The 16,923-nt window shown below is 39.3% G+C and overlaps 1 protein-coding gene across 1 annotated transcript in view; it reads left to right on the top strand.

Moving 5' to 3' along the window:
* The window catches only part of naaladl2 (N-acetylated alpha-linked acidic dipeptidase like 2), a 336,716-nt gene that overhangs the window by 760 nt on the left and 319,033 nt on the right, over positions 1-16,923 (top strand). The window lies entirely within an intron of this gene.

Genomic DNA, 16,923 nt, shown 5'->3' on the forward strand with positions numbered 1-16,923 from the left:
ACAAATCGCCACATTTCTTTGTTTTGCCACGCCATACAGTAACATAAAGTAATTCATGAGGGTTATAGCGTTTATCTTTTCAATGATACGTATAGCCTAGTAATATGCCTACCATTGTTTTGCCATACTTTTTTTTGCCTTACTATGGTCATTCTACCATTTTAGTGACGTTCATCCATTTTGCAATTCCATTCTCTGAACCTGCCGCCGCCATGTTTCATGCATTTTGTACAGTGCACTGTTATTGTATCAATCTGGATTGGTACATTATATGGTGCAACATTTGCTCCGGTAGAAATTAGAATTTGACATATAGGCTTGCAAACTGCATAAATATACATTGAGCCTATGTAAATGAAACATTTGTCTCATGTCACCATTGTCGCATTAAGATTCATCACATCAATGGGAGGGATATATTTCTTCTTACTCTTTCACCTCAGCTGAACTCTCCATATGTAACCCAGACAAAGACATATTGTAATATATGTACTGAGTGTCGTCGCGGTACGATATTCACTTGAGAGCTTATATTATGCTTTGTAGCACAGCTTCCCTATTGTTAAGTCTAATGTACACCCTTCTTATGTTCAAAGGACATGTCTCAAGAGACTGCCTTACATGACGATGATGGGAATATATACTTTGTTGACCCTTTGATCAACCTTTTATGATTAAAAGCAGCCTATTCCTTTCTTGCATGTTTTTTATATCCATAATAAGCCTTTTACCTTTGTAAAGTCTTTCAAGTTGTTCTTTAAGATGATGCATTGTCATGGTAATGCAGGTAGCATATGATGATGCAGATGAGTACGGATTTATAAAAGCTTCCCAATACAAAGTTACAGCAAGTGTCTGGTCTGCTCCAATTTACTGTAGTGTCAGGCGCCTTGAAGTATCTTCCTCCAAAACCTAGTGGTAAACTAAGAAAAAAGTAACTCAAACTTGACTTACCTACAGTAACTTCTACTTGTCGCAGCTAGTATATTTCCAACTGAACACACGTATCGCTTTGAAATGTTTGCTACTCCAGCCCGCTTGCTCTGTACAGGTCTTTGTATGGACTGTAAGTCTCTAGTAACCTTTTTAACGGACACAAAACAAAGTCTCAGACCGAGGAGAATAGGTTTGCAGTCTGCAGTGCGGGAGATGTGTCTGGGAAATGGACATGGTTTGAAGATTCAGCCTCTTGGATGTTTCTACATTTAAAGTGTGGTAATGATGCATAGCCTTCACTAAGGAAGCCATGGATGTGAGCCAAGTGCTTCTGAAAGGGAGAGTGTGGGACACCTGTTGTGACCTTTCCTGTCTGACGGGCAGACGGCTGAAGGCTGAATGGGGCCCTCTGAATGAGCCAGCCTGAGCTTTTCTGACTCCAGACATTGTTGAGAAAACAGAAAGAAGGCACGGCTTTTCTTGCTGGACCTATGCAACTGGCTGCTCCTATGCCTGGCACATGGATCACACATCTCAGAAAACCCAAGTTTAGAGAAGCATTGATACATTTTCTCAAACAAGGCCAGTCAGTATAGCTTGCGACTGAAGCCAAGCCCAGTCAGATGTTCAAGAATGTGTTGTCGCCAAGCACCTTGGCCACCTGTAGAGAAGACATCAGTCGTGGAAAAAGTACTCAATTGTCATACTTGAGTAAAAGTATAGATACCTTAATAGAAAATTACTCAAGTAAAAGTGAAAGTCACCCAGTAAAATAATACTTGAGTAAAAGTCTAAAAGTGTCTGGTTTTAAATGTACTTAGGTACAGTGGTGGAAAACGTAGTCAATTGTCAATTGAGTAAAAGTAGATGCTATCAATCAAATTTCTTACATTAAGCAAACCAGACAGCACGGTTTTCTTTTTTTAAATGTATTTACAGAAAGTTAGGGGCAAACACCAACACTCAGACATAATTTACACATGCAGTATTTGTGTTTAGTGAGTTTGCCAATTCAGAGGCAGTAGGGACGACCACTTGTTATTTTGATAAGTGCGCAAATTGGACCTTATTGCTGTCCTGCCTGAGTATTTGAAATGTAATGCATACTTTTGGGTGTCAGGGATAATGTATGGGAGTAAAAAGTACATATTTTCGTCAGGAATGTAGTGGCGTGAAAGTAAAAGTAGTCAAAAATATAAATACTCAAGTAAAGTACAGATACCCCCCAAACGATTGAATTAGTACTTCAAAGTATTTTTTTTACTTAGTCACTTTAAACCACTGCAAGCCATATGTATGTGTGGTGCGTGACAGATTAGCTTTATTTATTTGAGGGCACTTCTGAGATGTCTGACATTTCTTTAGAGTCTGACGGTCCAGTGTTAATGTGACATTCTGTTCCAGACAACTGTAAGCTGTTGTATCTCAGATAGTCATTTTCATTAGAGCTAAGAAATAGGCATGATTATCTAGGAGGACAATTTAAATACATTTTATTTGTAATAAAATGTCATAGGTTAAAAGCTGTATGGAAGACACGTTCCTCTCTTACTTGACTTTTCCTTTAATGTCTTCAGATGTATTCAATAACACTGAGGTTATTCAGAGGTCAGACTATCACATGTGAATTGATTTGCATTAAAATGTTCCCTGTAATTCTACTGCTCTACTGATCCAGTACTTACAAAGCTCTGATTTATCTTCTATGTCCAAATCTATTTGGTTGGTGGTTGTTGTTACTGACCATTTGCTGTAAGATCACCATAGCCACTAGTCATATCTTATCCAAAGAGACATAATTGCTAATGTGCTTCAAAGACACTGCAATCCTGAATAACTGATTCATCATCAGATAAGTGTGGATAGATTTGAAGAACTACTATAAATAACATTGGACGTTCTTCAGACCTTAGCATAGACAGAGTTTTACTCCATTGTCATCACATATTACCATGGAGGATGAAATGATTCCATGTGACTTTGTGCTGAAGCAAGGCTTACACTCATAGGCTGACTCAACTTTAACTCCAGGCACTTCAAATAGCAACATTGGGGCTTTCCAGCAGACAAATACTGGAAATATGTGCAAAAAGACTGAACCAAGCATTTCTTTAATGCGTAAACAGTGAATCTCTATAGTTATTCACTTAATAGCTGGAGTGCTCCATGAATGTACAGATGACATTGTCCACCCTTTGTGCGTATGAGTTTTAGCAGACAGGCTAGAATTCAAGTTTTGTGGAAAGCTCGAGCTAAGAAGTATTTCTCTGCATTAGGAACATATAAGCCCTTTTAACATAAGCTGTAATTACGTTCATTTTTCACACCTTTATTTAAATCCATCAATCATAAATGTATTGCATTAGGGCTTTTCTGGTGCTGTTTCCATGGAAATCACTTAACTGCCTCAAAATGAGAAGAAAGCAACATGCCATTGTCCCCTATATATGTCATTTGTTGTTGCATTTTCTAGGACAGCAGAGATTTTTTATTCCGGAATGCCTTTGCCTTTAAAGGGATATATAAAAAAGCACTACCACCACATCAACATATGTGAAATTTGCAATGTCTACTCATAATTGGGTAAAATCACAACGCGCACCAATGATGTAATTGGAAACACTTATCTTCCTCTATCTTTGTTACTACAAAACATAGAAATGCGCAATTTTCACATATGTTGATGTTGTGGTGGTGCTGGAGATGATGAATATGAAGTAGATTTTTTTTGTATGGCCCTTTAAACATACAGTAAATAGTGTATCAACACTTCTAATGATGTACTTTCATTAATATTCAGAAACTTGCCTTGTTTGGCTTTTTAACCAGGCTATTTTCAGTCCTTCTGTGCAGGTATTTTTCTTCTGAACACCTTCTTATGAATAATAAAAGTAGTTAAATCTCCCTAGGGGAGTATTGCTGTGCCATCACTACATACTTTGATAGAGAGACCAGCAGGCATTCTCCTTTGATGTTTTGACGAGAAGGACGTTTTCCATGCTCCAATTGCTTAAACTGGCAGTTTAATGACATCTGACACTCTTAGAAAAAAGTTGGCTGTCCCTTTTTGTTCCAGGTAGAACCCTTTCCACAGAGGGTTCTACATGGAACCAAAAAGGGTTCTACCTGGAACAAAAAGGGACAGCCAACTTTTTTTTACATGGAACTCAAAAGGAACCCAAAAGCATTCTACCTCAAACTAAAACTGTTCTTCAAAGGGTTCTCCTATGGTGACAACCGAAAAACCATTTTAGGTTCTAGATAGCACATTTTGAGTGTATGGGTTCCTCAGAAAGAGGGGTGTTTGGAAGGATTCTTCTGACTTTTGAAAAGTGGCAAGCATGAAAAATGAAATGTGTCTCCATCATGTCTGTATCAATTCAGCAATTTTCGCCTCACAATTTTTCAGGGCATGGCATGAACTGTTAAAAAGTCCCAGTCTTAACATGTTATATGGCATAGGAACACATACCAAACACACTAGTAACTTCACTATGTGTGCCTTCTTACTCGATTACCTGGGAAACTCCCGGTTGCAGCTGACATAACTTGTCATAACCTGTCATAATATGGTTATAACACTGTCATGACACATATATTTAGAACTGTTGTATCATACAGTATATTTTGTTATTTTATTGCTGATTATGGCACCTACATAAGAGTGTCAAAACCCACAAAACCTACCACGGCAGTTATTTTATGGCTTGTTATGGCACCTAGATTAGAGTGTAAAAACCCACAAAACCTACCACAAAAGGCAAAACATTCCATTAAACCAGTGCTCTCATACCCTCTTCCTGGAGAGCTACCGTCCTGTAGGTTTTCACTCCAACCCTGTTCCTGGAGAGCTACCGTCTTGTAGGTTTTCACTCCAACCCTAATCTAGCACACCTGATTCTAATAATTAGCTGCTTGATGAACTGAATCGGGTTAGTTACAACTGGGGTTGGAGTACACCCTTCTTATGTTCAAAGGACATGTCTCAAGAGACTGTCTTTCCAGCCATAATGGTCTTGATGCACATTTCCTCTTTCGCCTTACATGACGATGATGGGAATATATACTTTGTTGACCCTTTGATCAACCTTTTATGATTAAAAGCAGCCTATTCTTTTCTTGCGTGTTTTTTATATCCATAATAAGCCTAACCCGATGCAGTTCATCAAGCAGCTAATTCATAGAATCAGGTGTGCTAGATTAGGGTTGGAGTGAAAACCTACAGGGGGGTAGCTTTCCAGGAACAGGGTTGGAGAGCCCTGCATTAAACCATTGCCTACTTGTCAACAGTATTTGTATGCTATATACAATATCAGGAGCAGGACAAGACACCCTCTTTTTGACAGATGATTGACATAAAGTCATGTACGTTATAGGCCTATCTGGATTATATGATTATGATGGTCATAATGTGACTTGACAGTATCATAAAGTGTATTTTGTTAGTCCAAGTAAAGTGACACAGGATGGTCATAATGCTTCATGACAGTGTCATAAAGTGTTTTTTCTACAAGTTACTTCAAATATGATTTTATAAAAACATGAGAATTCATTACAACAGCCACAAAGGACTTAAGAAAATCAAACTTTCAAACGAAAGGAAACTTCTTGGCATGGAAAAAACACATTTGAATAAATGTGGGTTTTGAGACTCTTACGTAGGTGTCATAACCAGCCATAGAATAACTGCTTTGGTCGGTTTTGTGGGATTTTGACACTTTATATAGGTGTCATAACCAGCCATACAATAACACAATCTATGTCACAACAGGTGTAAATATATGGGTCATGACAGTGTTATGACCATATTAGGACAGGTTATGGCAAGTTATATCAGCTGTTATGACATATTTTGACATGCTTATGACCATGTCATAAATTGTTATGATGCTAGGTGTCAAGTGTTACCCAATTTTGTGTATGAGTGGAAAGGTTGTCAGGAAAGCATTATATTTTGAACTGTATGACAAGCCAACATCTAAGCACAATAATACTTGTAACAAAGGTTAGCTTTGCATTATAATTCATGTGACATTTCAGTTGAAGAGCAGGGAGCGCCGAGTCTACAGGTGCAATCACTAGACCCCACTCCACCAGGCCTTTATCGGGCCTAGCATGACAAATAATTCAGCTGCACCTGACACTTGTGACAGCTGAGACGTTTTGCTTAGATACCCTGACAGCGCTCGTATTGAACAGAAAGGTGCATCCGCTCCATTAAGTTAGTGTAAAATGAAATGTCTAACGGCTTACTGTTATGGCTGATGGTGGCAGCGGTGGGGGGCGGAGGACAACTGGGAGGATATATTGGGAGCTGAGGGGACCAATGGGAAGGAAGCAATGGGATCTCTGCTCCAAGCCATGTGACAGGATGCGACTGGGGTTGAGTATAGAAGAGGTGGGTGGTTAAGTAAGCAACCTACCCAGAAACAGTAGTATGGCTACTCACTTAAGATGATGATGATGGACGTGGTCTGACTCTGTATAGATCATTTTTGCTCAAACAGTTGGTTGCTCAGACTGTTGGTTGGCTGCTTGTTCAAGCTGTGATTCTAAAAATTCAGATTTATATGCGCATTTGTCATTGAGTTGTGAGACAGCTTGTGCTCGGACTGCATCTTTTAGAACAGTCTGGTAGACTGAGATATTCTGTGCCTTGATGGCAACCATTTGGTTTAAATGGGATTATTAGATGCTAAGAGATTTGCTGGCCAGGACTACTACAATATAAAACAAGCCTTTGCTTTCCATGAAAAAGGTAGGATACACTAAATGTGAGCGATATTGAGGTTGTTTATACTAAGATTAAAGAGATAATCACCAAGTGTGCTTATTACTGTATGTGGTCCCTGTAAGTCGTCTCAAAACCATTACTGTTTAGTTCAACATTGTTTTCAGTTTTATAGAGCCTCATCAAAGTTGACCCTGGTTTCCTTTCAATACACCTTAGACAGATGCTCAGTTATTTTATAAAACACTGCTCTGTATGTAACCACACATAATTCTCCAGAGAAAGGCTAAGCAGCTTGTTCCTGCCCTCCAGTACTGTGTGGTTATCGCTTAGTTATCGGTTCTTTGATAAAAAATAAGTGCATTATTTTTGTTACACCAGGGGCAGTTGTTCCAGCCTCACAACACTGATAACATCAGTAAACTCTACACAGGTCATCTTTACTTTTACCCCCCTTAGGAAGTGCCTGGCAGAGCCTAGAGATGTCCCACGATAACTTGGCACATATCGTTAAGGGGTTTACAGAAGAGAAAGGCATTTCTCAGATTAAAAGGTGTATGTAGTATTTTGATAAGTGTTGGACTATCTGCTTTATATACAGTACCATTAAAACATTTGGACTCACCTACTCTTTCAAGGGTCATTATTTTCACATCAAAACAAGACGTCAAACAATGAAATAACACATGTTGAATCATGCAGTAATAAAAAAGTGTTAAACAAATCAAAATATATTTTATATTACAGATTCTTCAAAGTAGCCACCCTTTGCCTTGATGACAGCTGTGCACACTCTTGGCATTCTCTCAACCAGCTTCATAAGGAATGTTTTTCCAACAGTCTTGAAGGAGTTCCCACATATGCTAAGCAATTGATGGCATGTTTTTCCTTCACTCTGCAGTCCAACACATATCAAACCATCTCAATTGGTTTGAGGTTGGGTGATTGTGGAGGCCAGGTCATCTGATGCAGCATCATCACTCTCCAAATAGCCCTTACACAGCTTGGAGGTGTGTTTTGGGTCATTGTCCTGTTGAAAAACAAATTATAGTCTCACTAAGAGCAAACCAGATTGTATGGCGTAACGCTGCATAATGCTGTGATAGCCATGCTGGTTAAGTTTGCCTTCTTAACAAATCACTAACAGTGTCACAAGCAAAGACCCCCACACCATCACACCTCCTCCTCCATGCTTCACAGTGGAATCCACACATGCAGAGATCATCCGTTCACCTACTCCGCGCCTCAAAAAGACAAGGAAGTTGGAACCAAAAATCTCAAATTTTGACTCATCAGACCAAAGGACAGATTTCTACCTGTCTAATGTCCATTGCTCGTGTTTCTTGGCCCCATCAAGTATTTTCTTCTTGTTGGTGTCCTTTAGTAGTGGTTTCTTTGCAGCATTTCAACCATGAAGGCCTGATTCACGCAGTCTCCTCAGAACAGTTGATGTTGAGATGTGTCTGTTACTTGAACTCCGTGAAGCATTTATTTGGGCTGCAATTTCTGAGGCTGGTAACTCTAATGAACATATCCTCTGCAGCAAAGGTAATTTTGGGTCTTCCTTTCCTGTGGTGGTCCTCATGAGAGACAGTTTCGTCATAGTGCTTGATGGTTTTTGTGACTGTGAAGATACTATTCCATATTGACTGACCTTCATGTCTTAAAGTAATGATGGATTTTATTTAATGATGGACTGATGTTTCTGTTTGCTTATTTGAGCTGCCATAATATGGACTTTTGGTCTTTTACCAAATAGGGCTGGCTATCTTCCTTACCTAGTCACTATACAACTGATTGGTTCAAACGCATTAAGAAGGAAAGAAATTCCACAAATTAACTTTTAACAAGGCATACCTGTTAATTGAAATGCATTCCAGGTGACTGTGGACTACCTCATGAAGCTGGTTGAGAGAATGCCAAGAGTTTGCCACGCTGTCATCAACACAAAGGTTGGCTCCTTTGAAGAATATCAAATATCAAATATAATTTGATTTGTTTAACACTTTTTTGATTAATACATGATTCCACATGTGTTATTTCATAGTTCTGATATCTTCAATATTATTGTACAATGTAGAATAAAAAATAAAAAATAAAAAAAATTTAAAAAATGAGTAGGTGTGTCCAAACGCTTGATTGGTACTGTATATTGTATCGTTTTAAAAATAACAGAAAAACATTTTTGCATTATTTGACTGTACCTACACCAGAACTCCAGTATTTGTTCTTCACTTCTCATTCTCCATCTTCTTTTTAAACAGGGAGTTAATTTGTTTTCATCACTTTTATTTCCATGACTGATCAAAACTCTGTCTTGTCCCTCTGCAGCAGACATATGGTAAGCAATATGTTTGGAACACGCAATAAAATCACAATATCAAATCGCAATATATAGATAGTATTGTGAGAATCGCATACATATAGTATCGGCACCAAAATATTGTGATAATATCTTACCGTGAGGTCCATGGCGATTCCTAGCCCTAGACATTACAGCAGTTGAACTCTTAAGTGATGACTAATTTCTGTAGAATTTTACTCTCATCATCCATAAATTATCAGGTTGGAGTGTGATTTAAAACTGCGTTGATTATAAATTAACCTTACAATGACGTTAATGATTGGACACTGCCTGTCTCTCATACTGTAGATCTATATTAATTGCAGTTGCATTGGCAGTAATTGTCTAAGGGGGAAAAGTCAACCCAATTGTCTGATGATAGTTGATCAGAATTTGTTGAATCTTCTGTAATGTACTTTCCTGCAACCAGATATACATTTCGGAAGAGTTGAGTATTAAATGCATGATTGAATAGATTGAACGACATTTAGCAATGACTTTTGGAAAAAATGTAATAGGCCTGTGTTTGTAATAATGACGTGTGCACAAATCTATATAATTACTTGGCTCCATGTACACAGCAACACAATGTGACATGTTTACCTCAAGGATATGAGACCATTCTCACAATAAAAGGGCTTTTGTATAAATGTTTAGGCTAGTAGCACTCAATTACCATGCTCAACATGTCTGGAGGCCATTATCGAAGAATGGGTCTCAAATGAAAACAGTCCCAGTCTCATTTGTGCACGTATCATTCTTTGATGCCCTGGTTTGTTTTTGTTCAGTTTAATGGGAAATGGGAATATGTAATGGAAATGTAACTCTTAGGAGTGCCCTAGATTTTCTCCTGTCAGGATGCATTACTGTCACTTAGTTTTTCCGTGGCAGTGACACTTATTTAAAACCACTTGAATGTCAATCAAGAAACAATGGAAACATTCCCCCTATTACTGCTTTTACAGGTGTGTGTGGTTCAAATACTGAAGCTGTCTTGAAATCTCTGACAGGAACAAAAGGATCATAAGAGTGTCATTTTTAGGGAACAGTAGTTTTCCATATCAAAATTATCACAGTATCAAAGTTTGTTTTTCCATAGAGGAAATGTTGAATACCCTTCAGGACTGAGTGTAGATTAAGACAGGGCATTTGTTTTAACAGTTTACTCCCAATTAGAACATTTCCTACCTGCATTCCTCATGCATTTGCAAAATATAATAGAACAATAATCTCTATAGCATACAAAACATTGGCTATGCAGTATGTATATTATTTCCTTGACAACAGTGATATTACACAATAGTGGGCTGTTGTTGAAGTGTAAACATGACCAATGATACATGGATATTGATGTAACCATGAAGGATGTTACTTGGAAACATGCACATCACACAATATCTGGAAAATGATCAGTTGATGAATGTAATGTGAACACATCTTGACATTCAATTGGAGCTCCTTGCTCACTTGTCTTTCAAATTTGCATTAATGACATCTATCTGTGATGTCATAAATGCATGTGATTTTCATAAATGCACACTCCAATATGCCTGATATCTGTGATGCTTTATTGTTCCCAATATGTTAGAGGTACTGGTTATCATATTTATCGCCATTGAACTGATGTGACCTATCTATGCCATCTTATACATTACAGTGCATCTTTATGTAGTCACGAGGCGGTTGTATCTTGAGGCCGGATGCAGTTGTATCTTGAGGCAGGATTTTTTCTGTACCTACAGTTGAAGTCGGAAGTTTACATACACCTTAGCCAAATACATTTAAACTCAGTTTTTCACAATTCCTGTAATTTATTCCAAGTAAAAATTCCCTGTCTTAGGTAAGTTAGGATCACCACTTTATTATAAGAATGTGAAATGTCAGAATAATAAAAGAGAGAAGGATTTATTTCAGCTTTTCTTTCTTTCATCACATTCCCAGTGGGTCAGAAGTTTACATACACTCAATTAGTATTTGGTAGCATTGCCTTTAAAGTGTTTAACTTGGATCAAACATTTCGGGTAGCCTTCCACAAGCTTCCCGCAATAAGTTGGGTGAATTTTGGCACATTCCTCCTGACAGAGCTGGTGTAACTGAGTCAGGTTTCTAGGCCTCCTTGCTCGCACACACTCTTTCAGTTCTGCCCACACATTTTCTATGGGATTGAGGTCAGGGCTCTGTGATGGCCACTCCAATACCTTGACTTTGGTGTCTTTAAGCCATTTTGCCACAACTTTGGAAGTATGCTTGTGGTCATTGTCCATTTGGAAGACTCATTTGCGACCAAGCTTTAACTTCCTGACTGATGTCTTGAGATGTTGCTTCAATATATCCACTTAATTTTCCTCCCTCATGATGCCATATATTTTGTGAAGTGCACCAGTCCCTCCGACAGCAAAGAACCCCAACAACATGATGCTGCCAACCCCGTGCTTCACGGTTGGGATGGTGTTCTTTGGCTTGCAAGCCTCCCCCTTTTTCCTCCAAACATAATGATGGTCATTATGGCCAAACAGTTCTATTTTTGTTTCATCAGACCAGAGGACATTTCTCCAAAACGTACGATCTTTGTCCCTATGTGCAGTTGCAAACCGTAGTCTGGGTTTTTTATGGTGGTTTTGGAGCAGTGGCTTCTTGCTTGGTGAGCGGCCTTTCAGGTTATGTCGATATAGGACTAATTTTACTGTGGATATAGATACTTTTGAACCTGCTTCCTCCAGCATCTTCACAAGGTCCCATGCTGTTATTCTGGGATTGATTTGCACTTTTCGCACCAAGTACATTCATCTCTAGGAGACAGAATGCGTCTCCTTCCTGAGCGGTATGACGGTTGCGTGGTCCCATGGTGTTTATCTTCTTTCGGCTGAGATCCCGTTAATCGGATCGACATGACAACAGCCAGTGAAAGTGCAGGACGTCAAATTCAAACAACAGAACTCTCATAATTAAAATTCCTCAAACAAACAAGTATTATACACCATTTTAAAGATAAACTTGTTGTTAATCCAACCACAGTGTCCGATTTCAAAAAGGCTTTACGACGAAAGCACTCCAAACGATTATGTTAGGTCTGCACCTAGTCACAGAAAAACAGCCATTTTTCCAGCCAAAGAGAGGAGTCACTAAAAGTAGAAATAGAGATAAAATTAATCACTAACCTTTGATGATCTTCATCAGATGACACTCATAGGACTTCATGTTACACAATACATGTATGTTTTGTTCGATAAAGTTCATATTTATATCAAAAAATCTCAGTTTACATTGGCGCGTTGCCTTCAGTAATGTTTTGCTTCCAAAACATCCAGTGATTTTGCAAAGAGCCACATCAATTTACAGAAATACTCATCATAAATGTCGATGAAAATACAAATGTTATGCATGGAACTTTAGATAAACTTCTCCTTAATGCAACCGCTGTGTCAGATTTCAAAAAGACTTCACCGAAAAAGCACACTATGCTATAATCTGAGTATAGCTCTCAGAGACCAAAACAAGCAATACAGATATGGGCCATGTTGTGGAGTCAACAGAAGTCAGAAATAGCATTATAAATATTCACTTACCTTTGATGATCTTCATCAGAATGCACTCCCAGGAATCCCAGTTCCTCAACAAATGTTTGATTTGTTCGATAAAGTCCATCATTTATGTCCAAATACCTCCTTTTTGTTTGCGCGTTTAGTACACAATCCAAACTCACGAGGCGCGGGCAAGTCCAGGCGAAAGTTCAGACGAAATGTCATATTACAGTTCATAGAAACATGTCAAACAAAGTATAGAATCCATCTTTAGGATGTTTTTATCATAAATCTTCAATAATGTTTCAACCGGAGAATTCCTTTTTTGAGCTGCATTTATTGATTGTGGGGGGATTTGATGCTGAAAGTCTCCTGCTCAGATGTCCCCATGAGGCTTTTAAATGGATTTCTATGAATTACAAGCTGTTTCCTCATGATGGATAGTTATGCTTACAATTTACAAGTCAATGTCCAGAGATAACACTGAGAGTTTATGGAGTATTGCTGCAAATGCTCTTTCCTTCAACATGAGAATTATGAGAGATGTTTCCACCCAGAGTCAACCATTTTAGTCACCTGGCTAGTGTGAGTCAATTTAGTTTACATTGTTCTATTGGAAATTGATAGTTTTAGGTCATAAAAAATTATGCACATCTTAAAAGTTATCACATTTATGTAGCTAAGTCTGTTTCATTGGGGTAATGGCAAGTGTTTGTTCAAAGGTCCAAATCAGCTGTTTTGATCTAAATATCAAATCATTGCTGGGTAACAAAATCATATCAAATCAAATTGTATTGGTCACATACACATGGTTAGCAGATGTTATTGCGAGTGTAGCAAAAATGCTTGTGCTTCTGGTTCTGACAGTGCAGCAATATCTAACAAGTAATATCTAACAATTCCACAACAAATACCTAATGGAATAAGGAATGGAATGGAATAAGAATATATAAATATATGGATGAGCAATGACAGAGTGGCACAGGCTAAGATGCAATAGATAGCATATAATACAGTACATACATATGAGATGAGTAGTATAACATTTGTAAACATTATTAAAGTGGTATTATTAAAGTGACTTGTGTTCCATTTATTAAAGTAGCCAATGATTTCAAGTCTGTATGTAGGTAGCAGCCACTATGCTGGTGATGGCTGTTTAACAGTCGGATGGCCTTGAGATAGAAGCTGTTTTTCAGTCTCTCGGTCCCAGCTTTGATGCACCTGTACTGACCTCGCCTTCTGTGTGGTAGCGGGGTGAACAGGCAGAGGCTCGGGTGGTTGTTGTCCTTTTTTGGCCTTCCTGTGACATCGCGTACTGTAGGTGTTCTGGAGGGCAGGTAGTTTGCCCCCGGTGATGCGTTGTGCAGACCGCACCACCCTCTGGAGAGCCCTGCGGTTGTGGGCGGTGCAGTTGCCGTACAAGGCAGTGATACAGCCCGACAGGATGCTCTCAATTGTGCATCTGTACAAGTTTGTGAGGTTTTTAGGTATCCCGTCGATGTGGATAGGGGGGTGCTCCCTCTGCTGTTTCCTGACGTCCACAATCATCTCCTTTGTTTTGTTGACGTTGAGTGAGAGTTTATTTTCCTGACGCCACACTCCGAGAGCCCTCACCTACTCCCTGCAGGCTGTCTCGTCATCATTGGTAATCAAGTCTACCACTGTTGTGTCGTCTGCAAACTTGATGATTGAGTTGGAGGCGTGCATGGCCACGCAGTCATGGGTGAACAGGGAGTACAGGCGGGGGCACCCACCTGGGGGTGGCCCGTCAGGAAGTCCAGGACCCAATTGCACAGGGCGGGGTTGAGACTTAGGGCCTCATGGAGGGTACTATGGTGTTGAATGCTGAGCTATAGTCAATGAACAGCATTCTTACATAGGTATTCCTCTTGTCCAGATGTGATAGGACAGTGTGCAGTGTAATGGCAATCGCATTGTCTGTGGACCTATTGGGGCGGTAAGCAAATTGAAGTGGGACTAGGGTGACAGGTAAGGTGGAGGTGATATGATCCTTGACTACTCTCAAAGCACTTTGTGATGACAGAATAGTAATTTAGTTCAGTTACCTTTTGCATTCTTGGGTGCAGGAACAATGGTGGCCATCTTGAAGCATGTGGGGACAGCAGACTGGGATAAACACACCAGCTTGTGCATGCTCTGAGTATGCGGCTAGGGATGCAGAGAGAAGGAGAGCCCACAGTCCTTGGTAGCGGGCCAAGTCGGTGGCACTGTATTTTCCTCAAAGTGGGCAAAGAAGGTGTTTAGTTTGTCTGGAAGCAAGACTTCTGTGTCCATGATTGTCTGTAGACCCTGCCACATACGTCTAGTGTCTGAGCCGTTGAATTGCGTCTCCACTTTGTCTCTGTACCGACATTTTGCTTGTTTGATTGCCTTGCGGAGGGAATAACTACACTGTTTATATTTCGGCCATTTTCCCAGTCGTCTTTCCATGGTTAAATGCGGTGGTTCGCACTTTCAGTTTTGCGCAAATGCCGCCATCTATCCATGGTTTCTGGTTAGGGTAGGTTTTAATAGTCAAGGGACGGCCTTGTAAGCATTGCGGAAGTTAGAGTAGCAATGGTCCAGTGTTTTTCCAGTGCGAGTGCTACAGTTGATATGTTGATTTCAGATAGCCTTGTTCTCAAATTGTCTTTGTTGAAATCCCAGACTACAATAAATGCAGCCTCAGGATATATAGTTTCCAGTTTGCATAAAGTCCAGTGAAATTCCTTGAGGGCCGTCGTGGTATCGGCTTGAACAAAAGGACTTGAGTTGTTACATTTACACCATGAGTCGTTAATCATGAAACAAACACCACTGCCCTTCTTCTTCCCGGAGAGGTGTTTATTCCTGTCAGCACAATGTATTGAGAAGCCAGGTGGCTGTACCGACTCCGACAGCATATCCCGAGAGAGCCATGTTTCTCTGAAACAGAGTATGTTACAATCCCTGATGTCTCTCTGGAAAGCAACCCTTGCCCTGATTTAGTCAACCTTGTTATCTAGGGACTGGACATTAGCGAGTGATATACAATTAAGTACCTTACTGTGATTGTTTTCAATGAAATGGTAAAAAATATGCCAAAATTGCTTCTTGGCAAAGACTAATTTCTCAAGCAAGAATTTTGCTAGGACGGTCTGGGAACTCTCTTATTGGTCTGAGGACTGTCTGGGAACTCTCTTATTGCTGATGTCAACAGGCAGGCCAAAACTCCATCCCACCAAATCAGGCTGAACTTTTAGGCAATCTTTTCAAACAGCTCTTACACTAAAAGGGCATTATCATAATTTTCAAAATTTCACAGTATTACTCCAATCTCCTAGTGCGGAAATATACATTGATTATACCAAACATTAGGAACACCCTCCTAATATTGAGTTGCACCACCCGGTGCCAGGTGATCCTGGTAGCTTGTACCATACCCCATTCAAGGGCACTTACATTGTGTAATGCTCATTCACCCTCTGAATGGCACACATACACAATCCATGTCTCAATTGTCAAGGCTTAAAAATCCTTCTTTTACTTGTGTCCCCCTTTGGATTTATCAAGCGACATCAATAAGGGATCATAGTTTTCACCTGGATTCTCCTGGTCAGCCTATGTCATGGAAAGAGCAGGTGTTCTTAATGTTTGGTATAATCAGTGTATATAAAACACAGGCAGGGCTGTAACCAGGGCTTGAGTTTAGGTGACGTCCGGAAGGGATTTTTGATTTATTTCTATGCAATAAAAACAACTTAAATTGTGACAACAAAATAATACCTCAGATTATAAGCAATACCAGACTTATACCAGACTTGATACATATCAATCAAACAGAGTTTATTAAAAATAGATACTTACAAACAAATGCAAGAACATGTTTCAGTTTAATACAGTATGCAAAAAAAAAAAAAGGAAGTCCCCTCTCCCACCTCCTGTTTGAACTGGCAATTGAACCGCATGCAGAAATAATTAGACAGGCCCCAAACATAACAGGTGCCAACCAGTGTTGGTAAACATGAATACAAACTAAACTTATTGGTTGATAATTTCCTGATATACCTGACCGATACTGAAAACTCAATACCCCCTTTGCAACAATACATTTTTCAGAAAATTAAAAAATCTCAGGATATAAAATTTACGTGGAAAAAACTAAATAATGGCAATAGGAGAAAAAAAAGAATAACTAATGATCTACAGCAATCCTTTAACCTCTCTAGGGTATGTGGGACGCTAGCGGCCCATCTGGCCAACATCCAGTGAGATTGCAGAGCATCAAATTCAATTACAGAAATGCTCATTATAAAAATTCAGAAAACAAAACATATTTTACATAGGTTTAAAGATTAACTTTTTTTTAAACCAATCACAGTGTCATATTTATAAAATGCTTTTCGGCG

The sequence above is a fragment of the Oncorhynchus mykiss genome, chromosome 5 (genome assembly GCF_057628025.1).
Source record: "Oncorhynchus mykiss isolate SJ-2025 chromosome 5, ASM5762802v1, whole genome shotgun sequence".
In the NCBI taxonomy this organism is placed as follows: domain Eukaryota; kingdom Metazoa; phylum Chordata; class Actinopteri; order Salmoniformes; family Salmonidae; genus Oncorhynchus; species Oncorhynchus mykiss.